The sequence below is a fragment of the Pseudophryne corroboree genome, chromosome 8, assembly GCF_028390025.1.
Source record: "Pseudophryne corroboree isolate aPseCor3 chromosome 8, aPseCor3.hap2, whole genome shotgun sequence".
Lineage (NCBI taxonomy): Eukaryota > Metazoa > Chordata > Amphibia > Anura > Myobatrachidae > Pseudophryne > Pseudophryne corroboree.
In genome coordinates this window covers 191,850,977-191,871,504 of record NC_086451.1, presented here as the reverse complement: position 1 = coordinate 191,871,504, position 20,528 = coordinate 191,850,977, and the positions used below count along the sequence as shown (strand labels likewise).

Here is a 20,528-nt window from a genome sequence, read left to right as displayed (position 1 = left end):
TATCTGGTGTGCACTGGCTCCTCCCTCTATGCCCCTCCTCCAGACCTCAGTTAGAATCTGTGCCCGGCCAGAGCTGGATGCACTCTAGGGGCTCTCCTGAGCTTCCTAGAAAGAAAAGTATTTGTTAGGTTTTTTATTTTCAGTGAGATCTGCTGGCAACAGACTCACTGCTACGTGGGACTTAGGGGAGAGAAGCAAACCTACCTGCTTGCAGCTAGCTTGTGCTTCTAGGCTACTGGACACCATTAGCTCCAGAGGGATCGAACACAGGGCCTGACCTCGATCGTCCGTTCCCGGAGCCGCGCCGCCGTCCCCCTTGCAGAGCCAGAAGACGGAAGATACCGGAGGAAATCGGCGGCTGAAGACTTCGGTCTTCATTAAGGTAGCGCACAGCACTGCAGCTGTGCGCCATTGCTCCCTATGCACACCACACACTCCGGTCACTGATGGGTGCAGGGCGCTGGGGGGGGGGGGGGGCCCTGGGCAGCAATTAGAGTACCTTACATGGCTAATTGACACACTACAGCTTTTAAGCTGTATATGTGCATAATCCTCCGCCATTATACAGATAAAAAAGCGGGTAGTCCGCCGAGAAGGGGACGGGGCTATCTTCCTCGGCACACCGGCGCCATTTTCTCTTCACAGCTCCGCTGGAAGACAGCTCCCCAGGCTCTCCCCTGCAGTTTCCAGACATCAAGGGTAAAAAAGAGAGGGGGGGCACTAAATTTAGGCGCAAAACTATATATAAAAGCAGCTATAGGGAAAATCGCTTTTGTTAGTGTAAATCCCTGATTATATAGCGCTGTGGTGTGTGCTGGCATACTCTCTCTCTGTCTCCCCAAAGGACTTTGTGGGGTCCTGTCCTCAGTCAGAGCATTCCCTGTGTGTGTGTGCGGTGTGTCGGTACGGCTGTGTCGACATGTTTGATGAGAACGCTTACGTGGAGGCGGAGCAGGTGCCGATAAGTGTGATGTCGCCCCCTGCGGGGCCGACACCTGAGTGGATGGATATGTGGAAGGTATTAACCGACAGTGTCAACTCCTTACATAAAAGGTTCGATGACGCAGCTTTGGGACAGCCGGCATCTCAGCCCGCGCCTATCCAGGCATCTCAGAGGCCGTCAGGGGCTCAAAAACGCCCGCTACCTCAGATGGCAGACACAGATGTCGACACGGAGTCTGACTCCAGTGTCGACGAGGATGAGACAAATATACAATCCACTAGGGCCATCCGATGCATGATTACCTCAATGAAAAATGTGTTGCACATTTCTGACATTAACCCGGTTACCACATAAAAGGGTATTATGTTTGGGGAGAAAAAGCAGCCAGTGACTTTTCCCCCATCTGATGAGTTAAATGAATTGTGTGAAGAAGCGTGGGGTTCCCCAGATAAGAAACTAGTAATTTCTAAGCGGTTACTAATGGCATACCCTTTCCCGCCAACGGATAGGTTACGCTGGGAGACATCCCCTAAGGTGGACAAGGCGCTCACACGCTTATCAAAAAAGGTGGCACTGCCTTCTCAGGATACGGCCGCCTTAAAGGAGCCTGCAGATAGAAAGCAGGAGGCTATCCTGAAGTCTGTGTATACACACTCCGGTACTATACTGAGACCTGCTATTGCTTCAGCATGGATGTGTAGTGCTGCAGCAGCGTGGTCTGATTCCCTGTCTGATAACATTGATTCCCTTGACAGGGACACTATATTGCTAACCATAGAGCATATTAAAGACGTATCTTATATATGAGAGATGCACAGAGGGACATTTGCCAGCTGGCATCTAGAATTAATGCAATGTCCATTTCTGCCAGGAGAGTATTATGGACTCTGCAGTGGACAGGTGATGCTGATTCTAAAAGGCACATGGAAATTTTGCCTTATAAGGGTAAGGAATTGTTTGGGGACGGTCTTTCGGACCTCGTATCCACAGCAACAGCTGGGAAGTCGACTTTTTTACCTCAGGTTCCCTCACGATCTAAGAAAGCACCGTATTATCAAGTACAGTCCTTTCGGCCTCAGAAAGGCAAGCGGGTTAGAGGCGCGTCCTTTCTGCCCAGAGGCAAGGGTAGAGGGAAAAAGCTGCACCATACAGCCAGTTCCCAAGAACAAAAATCCTCCCCTGCTTCCACTAAGTCCACCGCATGACGCTGGGGCTCCACATGTGGAGCCAGGTGCGGTGGGGGCCCGTCTCCGGAACTTCAGCGACCAGTGGGTTCGCTCACAGGTGGATCTCTGGGTTCTACAAGTGGTATCTCAGGGATACAAGCTGGAGTTCGAGACGTCTCCCCCTCGCCGTTACCTCAAATCAGCCTTGCCAGCTACTCCCCAGGACAGAGAGGTAGTACTGGCGGCAATTCACAAGCTGTACCTCCAGCGGGTGATAATCAAAGTTCCCCTCCTTCAACAGGGACGGGGTTACTATTCCACAATGTTTGTGGTACCGAAACCAGACTGTTCGGTGAGACCCATTCTAAATTTGAAATCCTTGAACACTTATATAAGGAAGTTCAAGTTCAAAATGGAATCGCTCAGGGCGGTTATTGCAAGCCTGGAAGAGGGGGATTACATGGTATCACTGGCCTTCAAGGATGCTTACCTACGTGTCCCCATTTACCCACCTCACCAGGTGTACCTCCGTTTTGTGGTACAGGACTGCCATTACCAATTCCAGATGTTGCCGTTTGGTCTGTCCACGGCACCGAGGGTATTTACCAAAGTAATGGCCGAAATGATGATACTCCTTCGGAAGAAGGGAGTTATAATTATCCCGTACTTGGACGATCTCCTTATAAAGGCGAGGTCCAGGGAGCAGTTGTTGGTCGGAGTAGCACTATCTCAGGAAGTGCTACAACAGCACGGCTCGATTCTGAATATCCCAAAGTCGCAGCTGGTTCCTACGACGTGTCTGCTGTTCCTGGGTATGATTCTGGACACAGAACAGAAGAAGGTGTTTCTCCCGGAGGAGAAGGCCAAGGAGTTGTCATCTCTGGTCAGAGACCTCCTAAAACCACAACAGGTGTCGGTGCATCACTGCACGCGAGTCCTGGGAAAGATGGTAGCTTCTTACGAGGCAATTCCATTCGGCAGGTTCCATGCAAGGATCTTTCAGTGGGATCTGTTAGCCAAATGGTCCGGATCGCATCTTCAGATGCATCGGCTGATCACCCTGTCCCCGAGGGCCAGGGTGTCTCTGCTGTGGTGGCTGCAGAGTGCTCATCTTCTCGAAGGCCGCAGATTCGGCATACAGGACTTGGTCCTGGTGACCACGGATGCAAGCCTCCGAGGTTGGGGGGCAGTCACTCAGGGAAGAAACTTCCAGGGACTATGGTCGAGTCAGGAGGCTTCTCTACATATAAATATTCTGGAACTAAGGGCCATTTACAATGCCCTAAGTCAGGCAAAACCCCTGCTTCAAAACCAGCCGGTGCTGATTCAGTCAGACAACATCACGGCGGTCGCCCATGTAAACCGACAGGGCGGCACAAGAAGCAGGATGGCGATGGCAGAAGCCACAAGGATTCTCCGGTGGGCGGAAAATCACGTGATGGCACTGTCGGCAGTGGACAACTGGGAAGCAGACTTCCTCAGCAGGCACGACCTCCACCCGGGAGAGTGGGGACTTCATCCAGAAGTCTTCCAGCTGATTGTAAATCGTTGGGAAAGGCCACAGGTGGACATGATGGCGTCCCGCCTCAACAAAAAGCTAAAAAGATATTGCGCCAGGTCAAGGGACCCTCAGGCGATAGCTGTGGACGATCTAGTGACACCGTGGGTGTACCAGTCGGTTTATGTGTTCCCTCCTCTTCCTCTCATACCAAAGGTACTGAGGATAATAAGAAAGAGAGGTGTAAGAACTAAACTCATCGTTCCGGATTGGCCAAGAAGGACTTGGTACCCGGAACTACAAGAAATGATCTCAGAGGAACCTTGGCCTCTACCGCTCCGACAGGACCTGCTGCAGCAGGGGCCCTGTCTGTTCCAAGACTTACCGCGGCTGCGTTTGACGGCATGGCGGTTGAACGCCGGATCCTGATGGAAAAGGGCATTCTGGTTGAAGTCATTCCTACGCTGATAAAAGCCAGGAAGGATGTGACAGCAAAACATTATCACCGCATATGGCGAAAATATGTTGCTTGTTGTGAGGCTATGAAGGCCCCCTTTTGTGCTCCAGTGGCACCTTGGGATCTCAACGTTGTGTTGGATTTCCTAAAATCGCATTGGTTTGAGCCACTTCAGACCGTGGAGCTAAAATATCTCACGTGGAAAGTGGTCATGCTATTGGCCTTGGCTTCGGCTAGGCGTGTGTCAGAATTGGCGGCTTTGTCATGTAAAAGCCCCTATCTGATCTTCCATATGGACAGGGCAGAATTGAGGACTCGTCCCCAATTTCTCCCTAAGGTGGTATCAGCCTTTAATTTGAACCAACCTATTGTGGTGCCTGCGGCTACTCGGGACTTGGAGGATTCCAAGTTGCTGGACGTAGTCCGGGCCCTGAAAATCTATGTTTCAAGGACGGCTAGAGTCAGAAAAACTGACTCGCTGTTTATCCTGCATGAACCCAACAAGCTGGGTGCTCCTGCTTCTAAGCAGACTATTGCTCGCTGGATCTGTAGCACGATTCAGCAGGCTCATTCTGCGACTGGACTGCCGCATCCTAAATCAGTAAAAGCCCATTCCACGAGGAAGGTGGGCTCTTCTTGGGAGGCTGCCTGAGGGGTCTCGGCTTTACAATTTTGCCAAACTGCTACCTGGTCGGGATCAAACACGTTTGCAAAATTCTACAAGTTTGATACCCTGGCTAAGGAGGACCTTGAGTTTGCTCATTCGGTGCTGCAGAGTCATCCGCACTCTCCCGCCCGTTTGGGAGCTTTGGTATAATCCCCATGGTCCTTACGGAGTACCCAGCATCCACTAGGACGTCAGAGAAAATAAGAATTTACTCACCGGTAATTCTATTTCTCGTAGTCCGTAGTGGATGCTGGGAGCCCGTCCCAAGTGCAGACTTCTGCAATACGTGTATATAGTTATTGCTTAACTATAGGGTTATTGTTCTGAGCCATCTGTTAAATGAGGCTCAGCTGTTATTCATACTGTTAACTGGGTATAGTTATCACAAGTTGTACGGTGTGATTGGTGTGGCTGGTATGAGTCTTACCCTGGATTCCAAATCCTTTCCTAGTAATGTCAGCTCTTCCGGGCACAGTTTCCCTAACTGAGGTCTGGAGGAGGGGCATAGAGGGAGGAGCCAGTGCACACCAGATATAGTACCTAATCTTTTCTTTAGAGTGCCCAGTCTCCTGCGGAGCCCGTCTATTCCCCATGGTCCTTACGGAGTACCCAGCATCCACTACGGACTACGAGAAATAGAATTACCGGTGAGTAAATTCTTATTACTATAAAAAAAAGCGCTGTTAGGCTGTGGACATACTGTGTTCACAGGAAATACTGGCGCTGGGATTGTGAACTGGCTGCTCCTATCCTGTGTCCCTCTGACAGATTTTACTGTGGGTCTGTCCCCAAAATAAGTCCCAGTGTGTCGGTTGGTGTGCTGTACACGTGTGAGGCATGTCTGAGGCAGGGAGTTCCTCCCCGGAGGAAGCCATTTTAGGGACACAGAGTTGTATTGTGGTGGCCATGCCGGCACACCAAGAGCCTGCATGGGTGTAAGAGATACGTGACCGTATGTATCTGATTAACAGTAGATTGGCTAAGTCTGAATCTAAGGCTGCATGCTGGAGAAAATCTGTGGAAGATGTGATTTTTCAGGATGCTGTTATTCCTTATGCGGGCGGCCCCTCTGGGTCATTTAAGAGACCATTTGCAAATGTTGTAAACAGTGATGACGCAGATTCTGACTCTTGTGTCGATGATAGCGAATCCAGAGAGATGGTTCATAAATTGGCAAAAAATATACAATATATGATTGTGGCTATAAGGGACGTGTGGAGGTTATAGAAACCACTCCTGTACCTCAGGAGAAGGCATATTTATGCAAGGAAAAGATGTCCAAAGTCACGTCCCCCCCCCCCCCCCCTCCCCCCCCTTCACACAAACAAAATGCTCTGTTTGAAGGGATGTAAGTGAATCCTGATAAAAGATTTCGTATTCCCAAAAGGATTCAGATAGCTTACCCTCTCCTGGCTGAGGACAGGAAAAAGTGGGAGTCACTCCCTGTGTTAGACAGTGCACTTTCCAGGTTGACAAAGAAGGTGATTCTCCCTGCTCCTGGCACAGCTTCTCTTAAAGAGCCGGCAGACCGCAAAATGGAAACGACATTGAAATCCATTTATGTTACCAATGGTACACTGATTAGGGAATATCAAGGACGCTGCCACCTACATGCTGGAAGCAATGAAGGATATTGGACTTTTGAGTTCACAGGCCGCTACCATGGCAGTATCGGCTAGGTGGGCCTTGTGGATTCGCCAGTAGAACGCGGATGCAGATTCCAAAAGAAACATGGAGTCTCTCCCATATAAAGGTGAGGCCTTATTTGGCGATGGCCTGAATGCGTTCGTCTCGCCAGCTACCGCAGGTAAGTCGACATTTTTGCCCTCTGCACCGGCAAAAAAGACCTATCACCCGCAAATGCAGTCCTTTCGGCCCAATAAATACAAAAAGACGAGAGGTTCCCCCTTCTTTGCAGGTAGGGTAAGGGGAAAGAAGCCCACAGCAGCTCCAGGTTCCCAAGAGCAGAAGTCTACCCCTACTTCTGCCAAAGCCCCAGCATGATGCTGGAGCTCTCTTGCGGGAGGCCGCTTGGGTGGAGGCACGTCTCAGACTCTTCAGCCAGGATTGGATTCTGTCTGGACTGGATCGCTGGGTGTTGCAAATAGTATCCAAGGGTACAAGCTGGAGTTTCAAGACGTTCCCCTATGCCGATTTTTCAAATCGACCTTGCCAGTTTGTCCTTCAGAAAGAGAAGCAGTAACAGCGGCAATCGAAAAATTATGTAAAGACCAGGTCATAGTCCTGGTACCGTTGTCACAACAAGGGAGGGGTTTTTATTCAAGCCTCTTTGTGGTTCCGAAGCCGGACGTCTCGGTCAGCCCGATCCTAAATCTGAAGGATCTGAATGGTTACCTAAAAAGGTTCAAGTTCAAGATTGAATCACTTTGGGCAGTGCTTGCCAGTCTGGAGGAGGGGGACTACTTGGTGTCGGTAGATATAAAGTATGCTTACCTGCATGTTCCCATTTATCCTCCTCACCAGGTTTTTCTGAGATCCGCGGTTCAGGATTGCCATTACCAATTCCAGACGTTACCTTTCGGGCTCACCACGGCGCCGAGGGTATTCATGGTATTCATGGCGGAGATGATGGTCCTCCGTCAGAAAGGAGTCAATATAATTCCTTATCTGGATGACCTCCTGATAAATGCGAGATCCAGGGAGCAGTTGTTACAAAACATATCACTCTCTCTGTCAATACTCCAACAACATGGGTGGATCATAAATTTCCCAAAGTCACAATTGGAACCGACGACAAGGTTGTCTTTCCTCGGGATGATTCTGGACACAGAAGTTCAGAGAGTATTTTTTCCGCTGGAAAAGGCTCTAGAAATCCAAAAAATGGTAAAACAGATATTGAAACCATCAAGTGTGTCGATCCATCAGTGCATTCGGTTGTTGGGGAAGATGGTGGCGGCCTACAAAACCATACAGTTTGGCAGGTTCCATGTTAGAGTATTCCAGTGGGACCTGTTGGACAAGTGGTCGGGGTCACACCTACACATGTACAGAAAGATAATCCTGTCGTCAAAAAACAGGATTTCGCTCCTGTGGTGGTTACACAGCTCTCACCTACTAGAGGGACGCAGGTTCGGGATTCAGGACTGGGTCCTGGTAACCACGGATGCAAGTCTCCGAGGCTGGGGAGCAGTCTCTCGGGGAGAAAACTTCCTGGGACGTTGGTCACAACAGGAAGCCTGCCTTCACATAAACGTTCTGGAGCTAAGAGCCATTAACAATTGCCTTAAATAAGGGGTACATCGTCTTCAAGACCGTCCTGTGCAGATCCAGACGGACAATGTAACAGCAGTCGCATACATAAACAGGCAGGGCGGAGCGAAAAGCAGAGCGGCAATGGCAGAGGTGACAAAAATCCTCCGCTGGGCAGAAAAACATCTACAAGCTCTGTCGGCAATATTCATTCCGGGAGTAGACAACTGGGAAGTAGACTTCTTCAGCAGACACGATCTCCATCCAGGAGAGTGGGGCCTCCACCAAGAAGTCTTTGCAGAGGTGACAAGTCTTTGGGGAGTTCCTCAAATAGACATGATGGCGTCTCGTCTCAACAAGAAGCTTCGGAGATACTGTTCCAGGTCGAGAGACCCTCAAGCAGTAGCAGTGGATGCACTGGTGACCCAGTGGGTGTTTCCGTCAGTGTATGTCTTCCCTCCACTTACGCTGATCCCAAAAGTACTCGGGATCATAAGAAAAACAAGGGTTCGCGCAATCTTCATTGCCCCAGACTGGCCAAGGAGGGCTTGGTACCCAGATCTTCAGCAGTTACTCATAGGAGATCCTCGGCCTCTTCCTCCTCGAGAGGACCTGCTGCAGCAGGGGCCGTGTGTGTACCAAGACTTACCGCGACTACGTTTGACGTCATGGCTGTTGAGCGCTGTATCCTAGCCAGGAAGGGTATTCCCGAGGAGGTCATCCCCACCCTTATTCAGGCCTGAAAGTGAGTAAAGTCGAAACATTACCACCGTATTTGGAGAAAATATGTATCTTGGTGTGAATCCAAGAAAGCTCCTATGGAAGAGTTTCACTTAGGACGTTTTCTCCATTTTTTGCAAGATGGTGTAGAGGCGGGCCTCTGATTGGCATCAATCAAGGTCCAGATTTCGGCCTTGTCAGTGTTCTTCCAGAAACAATTGGCCTCTCTTCCAGACTTTCAGACCTTTGTGAAAGGGGTTCTGCACATTCAGCCTCCATTCGTGCCTCCAGTGGCACCATGGGACCTTAACGTGGTATTGCAGTTCCTTCAATCGGATTGGTTTGAGCCTTTACAAGAGAGAGTTGAAATTTCTCACTTGGAAAGTGGTGATGCTCTTGGCTTTGGCATCCGCAAGGCGGGTGTCTGAATTGGGGGCCTTGTCTCACAAGAGCCCTTACCTGATCTTCCATGAAGATAGGGCAGAGTTGAGGACTTGTCAACATTTTCTTCCGAAGGTGGTTTCATCTTTCCACATAAACCAACCTATTGTAGTGCCAGTAGTTACTGACACATTCACTGATTCAAAATCTCTAGATGTGGTTAGAGCTTTGAAAATCTATGTTGCTAGAACGGCTCGTATACGGAAAACAGAGACTCTATTTGTCCTGTATGATCAAAACAAGATTGGCTGTCCTGCTTCCAAGCAGACTATTGCACGTTGGATTAGAAATACGATTCAGCAAGCTCCATACTACGGCTGAATTGCCGTTACCGACGTCGGTAAAGGCCCACTCCACTAGGAAGGTGGGCTCATCCTGGGCGGCTGCCCAGGGGATCTCTGCATTACAACTTTGCCGAGCAGCTACTTGGTCAGGGTCAAACACATTTGCTAAGTTCTACAAGTTTGACACCTTGGCCGATGAGGACCTCAAGTTTGGTCAATCGGTGCTGCAGGGTCATCCGCACTCTCCCGCCCGTACTGGAGCTTTGGTTTAGACCCCATGGTCTTGATGTCGTCGCCAGCATCCTCTAGGACGTATAAGAATATAGGATTTTGATAACCTACCGGTAAATCCTTTTCTCCTAGTCCGTAGAGGATGCTGGGCGCCCGTCCCAGTGCGTACTTTACCTGCAGTTTAGTTATTAGAGTTACACAAGTTGTGTTATCTTGGTTTCAGCATGTTGCTGCAATTGGTTCGTGCCTGTTGGCGTGTGTTATGTTGAATGTCATGTGTGCTTCATGGTTGAGGGTGTGAGTTGGTAGATATCTCACCACTAGTTAAGTAATTCCTTTCCTTTAAATGTCCGTCTCCCTGGGCACAGTTCCTACAACTGAGGTCTGGAGTAGGGGTATAGAGGGAGGAGCCAGTTCACACCCAATGAAAAGTCTTTAGAGTGCCCATGTCTCCTGCGGATCCCGTCTATACCCCATGGTCTTGATGTCGTCCCCAGCATCCTCTACGGACTAGGAGAAAAGGATTTACCGGTAGGTTATCAAAATCCTATTTTTGGTTACCTACCGGTAAATCCTTTTCTCGTAGTCCATAGAGGATGCTGGTCACCCGCCCAGCGCTGCGTTTTTCTGCATTGGTTTTATAGTTCAGTACTGCCTGGTTCCTAGGTAAGTTCTGCGTTATTTACTATTTCAGCTGTTGCTGCGTTGTGTAGGCATGTTGGCCGGATTTGCCTGTTGTGTGAGCTGGTATGTATTTCTCCACTTTTTGTGTAATTCCTTCTCTCGAAGTATGTTGTCTCCTCGGGCACAGTTTCTATACTGAGTCTGGTAGGAGGGCATAGAGGGAGGAGCCAGCCCACACTATTAAACTCTTAAAGTGCCAATGGCGCCTGGTGGACCCGGCTATACCGCATGGTACTAATATGGACACCAGCATCCTACGGACTACGAGAAAAGGATTTACCGGTAGGTAACCAAAATCTTATTTTCTCTAACGTCCTAGTGGATGCTGGGGACTCCGTAAGGACCATGGGGAATAGACGGGCTCCGCAGGAGACTACGCACTCTAAGAAAGATTTAGTACTACCTGGTGTGCACTGGCTCCTCCCTCTATGCCCCTCCTCCAGACCTCAGTTAGAATCTGTGCCCGGCCAGAGCTGGGTGCTTTTAGTGGGCTCTCCTGAGCTTGCTAATAAGAAAGTATTTTAGTTAGGTTTTTTATTTTCAGAGAGCTTCTGGCAACAGACTCTCTGCTACGAGGGACTGAGGGGAGAGAAGCAAACCTACTAACTGCGGCTAGGTTGCGCTTCTTAGGCTACTGGACACCATTAGCTCCAGAGGGTTCGAACACAGGACCTGACCTTGTCGTCCGTTCCCGGAGCCGCGCCGCCGTCCCCCTCGCAGAGCCAGAAGACAGAAGCCGGCAGAAGCAAGAAGACATTGAAATCGGCGGCAGAAGACTCCTGTCTTCACATGAGGTAGCGCACAGCACTGCAGCTGTGCGCCATTGCTCCCGCATTACACCCACACACTCCGGTCACTGTAGGGTGCAGAGCGCAGGGGGGGGTGCCCTGGGCAGCAATTAAGTACCTCCTGGCAAAAGCAGCAATATATACAGTTGGACACTGTTATATGCATAAGCCCCCGCCATTAATTTTACACAAAATCGCGGGAGAAGCCCGCCGCTGAGGGGGCGGGGCCTTCTTCCTCAGCACTCACCAGCGCCATTTTCTCTCCACAGATCCGCTGAGAGGAAGCTCCCCAGGCTCTCCCCTGCACGATAGAGAGGGTGAAAAAGAGAGGGGGGGCACATAAATTTGGCGTAAAAACAATATATACAGCAGCTACTGGGTTAACACTGAGTTACTGTGTCATTCCTGGGTCATATAGCGCTGGGGTGTGTGCTGGCATACTCTCTCTCTGTCTCTCCAAAGGGCCTTGTGGGGGAACTGTCTTTGAATAGAGCATCCCCTGTGTGTGTGGTGTGTCGGCACGTGTGTGTCGCCATGTCTGAGGTAAAAGGCTCCCCTAAGGAGGAGATAGAGCAAATATGTGTGAGAGAGGGTGTCTCCGTCGACAACGCCGACACCTGTTTGAATATGTGTAAGAGCTGAGGTGAATTTATTGCACAAAAGATTAGAGAACAGACAGGAAATCTACCCTTGTCTGTCCCTATGTCACAGAGACCTTCAGAGTCTCACAATGCTCACTATCCAAAATAATGAACCCTGATATCGACACGGAGTTTGACTCCAGTGTCGACTACGATAATGCAAAGTTACAGCCAAGATGGCTGAAAGGTATTCAATATATGATTATTGTAATAAAAGATGATTTGCATATCACTGATGACTCCTTTGTCCCTGACACAAGGGTACACATGTTAAGGGGAAGAAAGCTGAGGTAAATTTCCCTCCTCTCATGAGGAAAAAGAGCGGGAATCTCCAGACAAGAGACTGCAGCTTCCCACAAAAAATTTTCAAGCAGTATCCTTTCCCCACTAGGGCCAGGATGTGATGGGAATCTTCCCCCTAGGGCAGTGGTTCCCAAACTTTTTTTGAATCACGGCTCCCTAGAATATCAGAATTTTTTTCACGGCACCCCTAGGCCAAATATTTCTTATTGAGAAATTGAGAAAGAAATATTACATTAAGTAGATCACGTTTATATGTCATCCTTAGGGTCAGTTGTGTGGTGAGGGACAAGATTTGCTGCTGTTTGGCCACATATTTTATGACTGGCAGCCACCAGCACTGGTTTTGCCTATTATATTGACCATGAATAATTTGAATTGGTCCTGGACCACCAACCCAGGGCACCCCTGCAAGTGTCCCGAGGCACCCCAGGGAGCCACGGCACACAGTTTGGGAACCTCTGCCCTAGGGTGTCCCGTTTGCACAGAAAGTAGCACTAGCTATTCTCAGGGATCCTGCAGATAGCGTGCACATTCTAGTATACTACTCAGACCGACGATTGTGTCGGCATGGGTTTATAGCGCTGTGGCAGCGTGGACAGGTACCTTATCAGCAGAGATTGAGACCCTAGTATGCATATATATATATATATATATATATAGAGAGATATAGATATATATATATCTATATATATATATATATATATATATATATATATCTATATATATATATATATATATATATATATTAAAGATGCTGTCTTAAGTGATAGGTGTGTGTGTATATATATATGTGTGTATATATATATATATATATATATATGTGTATATATATGTGTGTGTGTGTATATATGTGTATATATATATATATATATATATATATATATATATATATATATATATATATATATATATATATTTAAAAAACATGCCCAAAGAGACATGAGGATATTGGGTCCTAGAGTCAAAGCTATGTCGATTTCTGCTTGACGTGTCCTGTAGAATATGCAATGGACAGATGATGCCGACTTAAGAGGCATGTGGAAGGCTGAGGATTGTGTGGAGAAGGGTTCTCGGACCTGGTCTCCACAGCTATAGCTGGTAATTCTGATATTTTGCCTTATATTCCTGCACAGCCTAGGAAAGCACGACATTATCAAATGCAGCCTTTCGAATAAAGAAACAAGAAAGTCCGAGGTGCATCCTTTCTTGCCAGAAGCGGGGGCAGAGGAAAGAAGCTGCACAACACAGCTAGTTCCCAGGAACAGAAGTCCTCCCCGGCCTCTGCAAAAATCCACCGCATGTCGCTGGGGCTCCACAGGCGGAGCTAGGCCCGGTGGGGGCACGCCTTCGTAAGTTCAGCCACAAGTGGGTTCACTACCTGTTAGATCCCTGGGCAATAGATATTGGGTCTCAGGGATACGAGCTGGACTTTAAGATGCCCTCTCACGACGGCCCTGCCGGCTTCCCCCCACGAGAGGGAAACAGTGTTAACTGCAATTCACAAATTGTATCTTCAACAGGTGGTGGTCAAGGTTCCCCTCCTTCAACAAGGAGGGGGTTATTATTCGATCATGTTGTAGTCCCGAAACCAGACGGTTCGGTCAGACCCATATTGAATTTAAAATCCCTGAACATATACCTGAAAAGGTTCAAGTTCAAGATGGAATCGCTAAGAGCGGTCATTGCAAGCCTGAAAGGGGGAGATTTTATGGTGACTCGAGACATAAAGGATGCATACCTTCATGTCCCCATTTATCCACCTCATCAGGCGTACCTCAGAATTGAGGTACGGGATGGTCATTACCAATTTCAAACGTTGCCGTTGGGTGCTCCTGCTTCAAAGCAAACTATTGCTCGCTGGATCTGTAACACGATTCAGCAGGCTCATTCTGCGGCTGTATTGCCGCATGCAAAATCAGTGAAAGCCCATTCCACAAGGAAGGTGGGCTCTTCTTGGGCGGCTGCCCGAGGAGTCTCGGCATTACAGCTTTGCCGAGCTGCTACTTGGTCGGGTTCAAACACATTTGCAAAATTTTACAAGTTTGATACCCTGGCTGAGGAGGACCTTGTGTTTGCCCATTCGGTGCTGCAGAGTCATCCGCACTCTCCCGCCCGTTTGGGAGCTTTGTTATAATCCCCATGGTCCTTACGGAGTCCCCAGCATCCACTAGGACGTTAGAGAAAATAAGATTTTACTCACCGGTAATTCTATTTCTCGTAGTCCGTAGTGGATGCTGGGCGCCCGTCCCAAGTGCGGACTTTCTGCAATACGTGTATATACGTTATTGCTTAATAAAGGGTTATGTTGGCATCCATTGGTTGATGCTCTGTTTGTTCATACTGTTAACTGGGTAAGTTTATCACAAGTTATACGGTGTGATTGGTGTGGCTGGTATGAGTCTTACCCTGGATTCAAAAATCCTTTCCTTGTAAGGTCAGCTCTTCCGGGCACAGTTTCCTTAACTGAGGTCTGGAGGAGGTGCATAGAGGGAGGAGCCAGTGCACACCAGGTAGTACTAAATCTTTCTTAGAGTGCCCAGTCTCCTGCGGAGCCCGTCTATTCCCCATGGTCCTTACGGAGTCCCCAGCATCCACTACGGACTACGAGAAATAGATTTACCGGTGAGTAAAATCTTATTTTTATGGCCCACAAGACAGCTGCTTCATCAGTTTTTATAAAATTATTGAATAACGCCTTTGCCCACTTGTTACCATTTAGAACAGCTTTAGTAATTTAAATTTGTATAAGTAATGTTCCATTTGTAATTTAATACATACCTTCAGACTGTTGGGGTTTAGACAGGACTGTTTCATTTTAGTGGAACTTCCTGACAGTGAGGACTTAGTCCGAATGCTGGAACTGTAGGGAGATGTGTCCAGCTCACATGCACAGCAGAGTGGTGGTGAATTGGTTTCATACACAGCTCTTTTGGAGTCTGTGGAGAAGTCTAGTGATCCAGGATACTTGTTCCCAGATTTATGGCAGGGATTAGTCGCTGCCCTGAAGGAGAATGTTAAAATGATATAGAAGAGAACCATAAAGGCTTCAAATATATATTTACATTGTTATCTATATTCTTGGATATCCTTGATAATCCTTGCTTGCTTTTCTCTTTGGTGACAAACCTAATGTGTTATGTGTCCGTCAGTAGACGATATAAAGGATATACCTGTATCTGCATTCATCAATGGAAAGAGCATTTCTTTTTCTTTGTCAAAATTGTCCATATAAAACTTCTATTCTCACAACTCTAATTTGCAACAACAAATAAAAGGTTGTTTGTACACATTTCCATAAATTCATATGATCCACAGGTGCTACAGTGGGCTGCTCCAAGGCAAGTGGAACTACAGCACATGTGTGTTATGATAGATTAGAGAGGTGATTGTCTCAAATTGTTAATACAAAGTGAAAATTTGTGCGGTCACTAACACAATTAGAGGAGTCCTAGTTAAACATGGCATTGCTAGTAAAAAGTAGTATTAACCATTGTGGGTAAAGATATTAAGACATTTTCAATGGCATAGATTGGAACAAGGCCATAATATAGACCTTAAAAATTCTTATTTGGTTGTTCTTATTTGGGGAGGTCTCCAGTGCCTTTTCATATTTATGACTTGAAGTCCCACCGTTTCCAGTTTCAGGCACTGCTTCTTGGGTTTGCAACATGTCTGACCCTATCCCCCCTCAAGGGTGCAAAAGCATTGCGCAGTGGCGATGCTTTTGAACCCACCGAGCAGTGAAAAAAGTCAAATTGCTTTCTAACAAATATCCAAAATGCCAGCTCTAATATATACTGTGGACGCCTGCGCATCTTATTACCATGTGCTATGAATGTGCGCTATACATCGCAAAACACTGCATCCCATAAGAGAAAACAATGGCCCTCATTCCGAGTTGTTCGCTCGTTAGATTTTTTTCGCAACGGAGCGATTTGTCGCAAACTGCGCATGCGCAATGTTCGCAGTGCGCCTGCTCCAAGTAAATTAGCACAAAAGTTTGGTATTTTACTCACGGCATAACGAAGATTTTTCATCGTTCTGGTGATCGGAGTGTGATTGACAGGAAGTGGGTGTTTCTGGGCGGAAACTGGCCGTTTTATGGGAGTCTGCGGAAAAACACTGACGTTTCTGGAAAAAACGCGGAAGTGGCTGGAGAAACGGGGGAGTGTCTGGGTGAACGCTGGGTGTGTTTGTGACGTCAAACCAGGAACGAAACTAACTGAACTGATCGCAGTGGAGGAGTAAGTCTCGAGCTACTCAGAAACTGCTAAGAAATTTCTATTCACAATTCTGCTAATCTTTCGTTCGCAATTCTGCTATGCTAAGATACACTCCCTGTAGGCGGCGGCTTAGCGTGTGCAATGCTGCTAAAAGCAGCTAGCGAGCGAACAACTCGCAATGGGGTCCTATATACCCACACATTATCTGAGTTCCAAAGCTCAGTGATGTATATATTTGTTATTAAAAGGATATGTATTCAATATATCACAATGTACAGTGTGTGTGTGTGTGTGTGTGTGTGTGTGTATGTATGTATGTGTATATATATATATATATATATATATATATATATATATATGTATATATTTTTATATATTTATATTTAGTTACATGGTTACAATTTACACAGTAAGCAGTTAATACAAACTAATTCAAATACATACATGGCCAGTAATACATCACCATATTTTGCTCAAAATGCTCACTACGCTCCATATCACACTCTCTCTCTTCCTCTCTCTCTCTCAGTAAAATCATGCAGCCACTGGACAGACAGCATCTCCATCATCATCTGGGACAAAAAGAACAGCCCGCTCTTGTGTCTGCAATCGGCTATATACTATGTATTTTGGGGGAGTGCACAGACTAGTCTAGGGGAGGTAACTTTCTCATTCATGATGAGTCACTGGTCAGTCCATTGTTCCCCATCAGAATTGTGGCTTTATATTCCTACATTCAATCATATCTACTAATGGCAATGTGCTACAACTCAATAACAGGCATCAAATTGATATACACATTAATCTGGTTGCTTTGATACCTAACACGACATGTCCATCTTGCTTCGTTCCAATGATACACAAACATGACGTTACTCCATTACATAATTTGAAACTTTATGATGTCTGGCGCTTGATATGTTCAAATTATGTGCAGTATGAAATATGTGTCGAATCTATCTCTGTGGCATGTCTGTGTAAATGCGTATGTTACCATATATTGCTGTGCTCGTTGCGCGTATTTGCAAGTATAGCGACTCATAATGGAGTCTGTATGTTCTCTCTCTCTGTAATATTTTTGACTTCGAAAGTAGCTCCCTGCCAGTGCAGATCCTGTGCGCTGGCAGGCCGCTACTCACTGCGTCCTGCGGCTGCGTGTGACGTTGCACAGCTGTCGCGTGCCGGGCCCGCAGCGGTCCATACATGCCTCAGTTGTCCCCACCAACGACGTTCTAACGCTGTTCGCATGCCCCCTCCCGCCCTGCGACCGCCTCTGCCTGTCAGTCAGGCTGAGGCGAACGCAGCCCTGAGATGCACTCCACATAGGGATTCAGACTGCAATCGCTGCTGCATCGATCCAGTCTGAAGTATCACCCAATCAGCTAATGACCGTTTTCAGGCTGTGGGGGATATGTACTAAGCCATGTAAATGATTAAATAAACTTTATCACCCCTATGTTTAAAAATTGACCGTTAAAAGCTGTCTTTCCAAGCTTTGATAAATATACCCTATAGTCTTTGACTGAACTTCAGACAGTGTAGGTTATGTGGTCCCAAGCTTGCATTATTGGAGTACATAGGTTTTACCAGCTGTCATACAATGCCACCAGTATGCGGGCAGCGGGGCAAGAGCTAGATAGCCGCTTGCGCACTCGCCATGCTGTGAGCATCTATTCTTCCTCTGAGTGTCGTAGATCGGCATCGCAAGAGAAAATAGACTGTGCAGGCAAGCCAATATTGACTTTATCGGTGGTGCCGGGTTCCAGCCACATTACATAGTCAATGTCGGGCATTTCCTGCATCGCACAATGTGTACGCACCTTAAGAAAATATTTTTACTTTCTCTGGCTGGGTCCACAGGTTATCCACAGGATAACATTGGGATATGCCGGAGCAACAGCGGAAATGGCACCAAATAGTCACAAGCTTTCTGGCCTCCCAGGATGCATCGGGGCTCCTCCATATAATCTCGCCCACCGACTCAGTCAAATCAGTTTTTCTCTTTCATCCACTAGGGGACACTGGAGCGTTCCTTAGACATTAGGGGTGTGAAGCTTGCAACCGGAGGTGTGGCACAATCTAAAATTAGCATTGTCTGCACAGCCGGCTCCTCCCCCTTCACATCCCCCCTCCCTCAGTTTGGAAAATTGTGCCTAGGAGGTACAAGCACAGAAGGGAGCTCCTGCTCCTTGAAGATTTCTTTCTTTCTTTTTTTTTTTTCCTTTATACTGACCCAATCCCTCCTAACTAAAGGGAGGGTGCAGGTTTCAAAAGAAAAGATGGTAAATGCCCGATCCCACCTAAAGAAAGGTGGTGCAGGCTTTACCAGATGAAAAGGCTGCGTCCCCCTAATAAAAGGGGGACAAAGTTCAGGAGTGGAGACAAGGATTCTGACTGAATAGAGACTAAGATCCCAGTGAAAGGGTTCGGTATCTCTATCTGAAGATTCTCTTCTAACAGTGAGTAGACGGCTGAGCCGAGAAAAAGAATATCCTTATGAGAGAAGAGCAGCTGGAGCCGAGCCAACCTGTTAAAAATGGGGGCAAAGGTTTCCATGAAGTGGAGAGACAAGGACCCTGATTGAAAGGGCGGCATCTCTCCTAAGCAGCACAGTGAGTTGATTTACAGGCAGCATTTTTAAATAGACACTGTTAGACAGAGTCATTCTGTACAGACACTGCCTGTAAGGAGAGTGAGCACTATGAGGGGGCAGCTACATGGAGGGCTCTATCGCTTTTAGAGATGTCTTAAATTTTTCAGTTGTGGCCATTTTGGATTTTTGAAATAGGCGCCCACCTGTAGTTAGGAAATCTCTGAGGAGATTCTTCAGCTACCAATCACTGTCAAGCAGATTGAAACATTGTATTAAATTCAGTACATCCTGAGATTAATTTACATATGGCTGGTGTTGCTACAGAAAGGCTTTGCTGCTGCTGCTGCTGCTAAATCTTTGTATAAAGAATTACCGTATGTGGTTTTCTTTTCCCTCCAAAGGATTCTACTGAAAAAGATCCTGAGGAAGAGGAGCAACAGAAGTATAATCCAGTCAAGCCAAGCTGTTCTAACAGTTGGTGCTGTGAGGATTGCAGACGCCAGGCTGGTTTTAAAAAATAAATAAAATAAAAAATAAATAAATAAATAAATAAAATATAAAAAAAAAAAATATATATATATATATATATATATATATATATATATATATATTTTTTTTTTTTTTTTTTTCTTTCTCCTATAATGTAGGCTTATAGGCCCTACACACTCGGCGATGTGCCGCCGAGCTGCCCGACCGCCGATACAAGCGACGGGCGACCCGGCGGCGGGGGGGCATTGACGGGGGGAGTGAAGTTTCTTCACTCCCCCCGTCACCCGGCTCCGTAGACTTGCAGGCAAATATGGACGATCTCGTCCATATTGGCCTGCATGCACAGCCGACATGGCACCAGCGATGAACGAGCGCGGGGCCGCGCATCGTTTATCGCTGGTGCCTCCACACTGCACGATATGAACAATATCTTGTTCATTAATGAACGAGATCGTTCATATCGTGCAGTGATATCGGCATGTGTGTAGGGCCCATTAGTTGCAGCTGTGTGTCTAAACCAGTTTCACTTGCTCGCTATATCCCTGCGGTCTTTCTCTTCCTACTTAAATAGGGTGAAAGTACTGCTGACTGTTGATGAAGTATATGTTAAACAGGTCAAAAGCACCAACCAAGACCACAAAGAAGCAATAATGGCAAGGAGGTGAGCGATTTATGTTTAGGAATGGACGCTCAACCTGGGAGTAGTGGTCAGTCGGCATCAAGTTGGCGGAATACCGCAAGCTTATTTAGAATGGGCAGCAGGGTTTACCAAAATTATGGACTAATTTTTCAGTAGAATGACTCCGCCCGCACATGCAGAAAAGACTATGTTGGGCAGCAAAGAGACCACTCCCAACCCTACATGAAGAGGAAGGGGGTCTTGTAATTGATGATGAAGAAGGTGAGGCAGTAGACGCGATACTGAACACCAGTCCGTAAGAGGAGGACTCTGAGGTTAAGGGATTAGATTCTCTTATTAAGCTGTAAAAGGTCCGTAACCTCAATGAGGAAGAAGTTAAGAAACTGGAAGGTTTTGGTTTATTTCAGTCAAGAACCACGAGGAGCAGATTTTCCAATTCTTCAGTCCCTCCATGTTCAAAGGGAGAAGCTTGGAAGCAGCCTGATAAATGCTTCCAAAAATTCCAAAGAAGTTTGAGGCCGATTACCCACTACATGTATAGATGGGAGGT

General features: G+C 47.2%; 1 protein-coding gene across 10 annotated transcripts in view; it reads left to right on the top strand.

The window, feature by feature from the left end:
• PHKA1 (phosphorylase kinase regulatory subunit alpha 1) overlaps positions 1 to 20,528 on the top strand; it is an 828,488-nt gene that overhangs the window by 75,826 nt on the left and 732,134 nt on the right. The window lies entirely within an intron of this gene.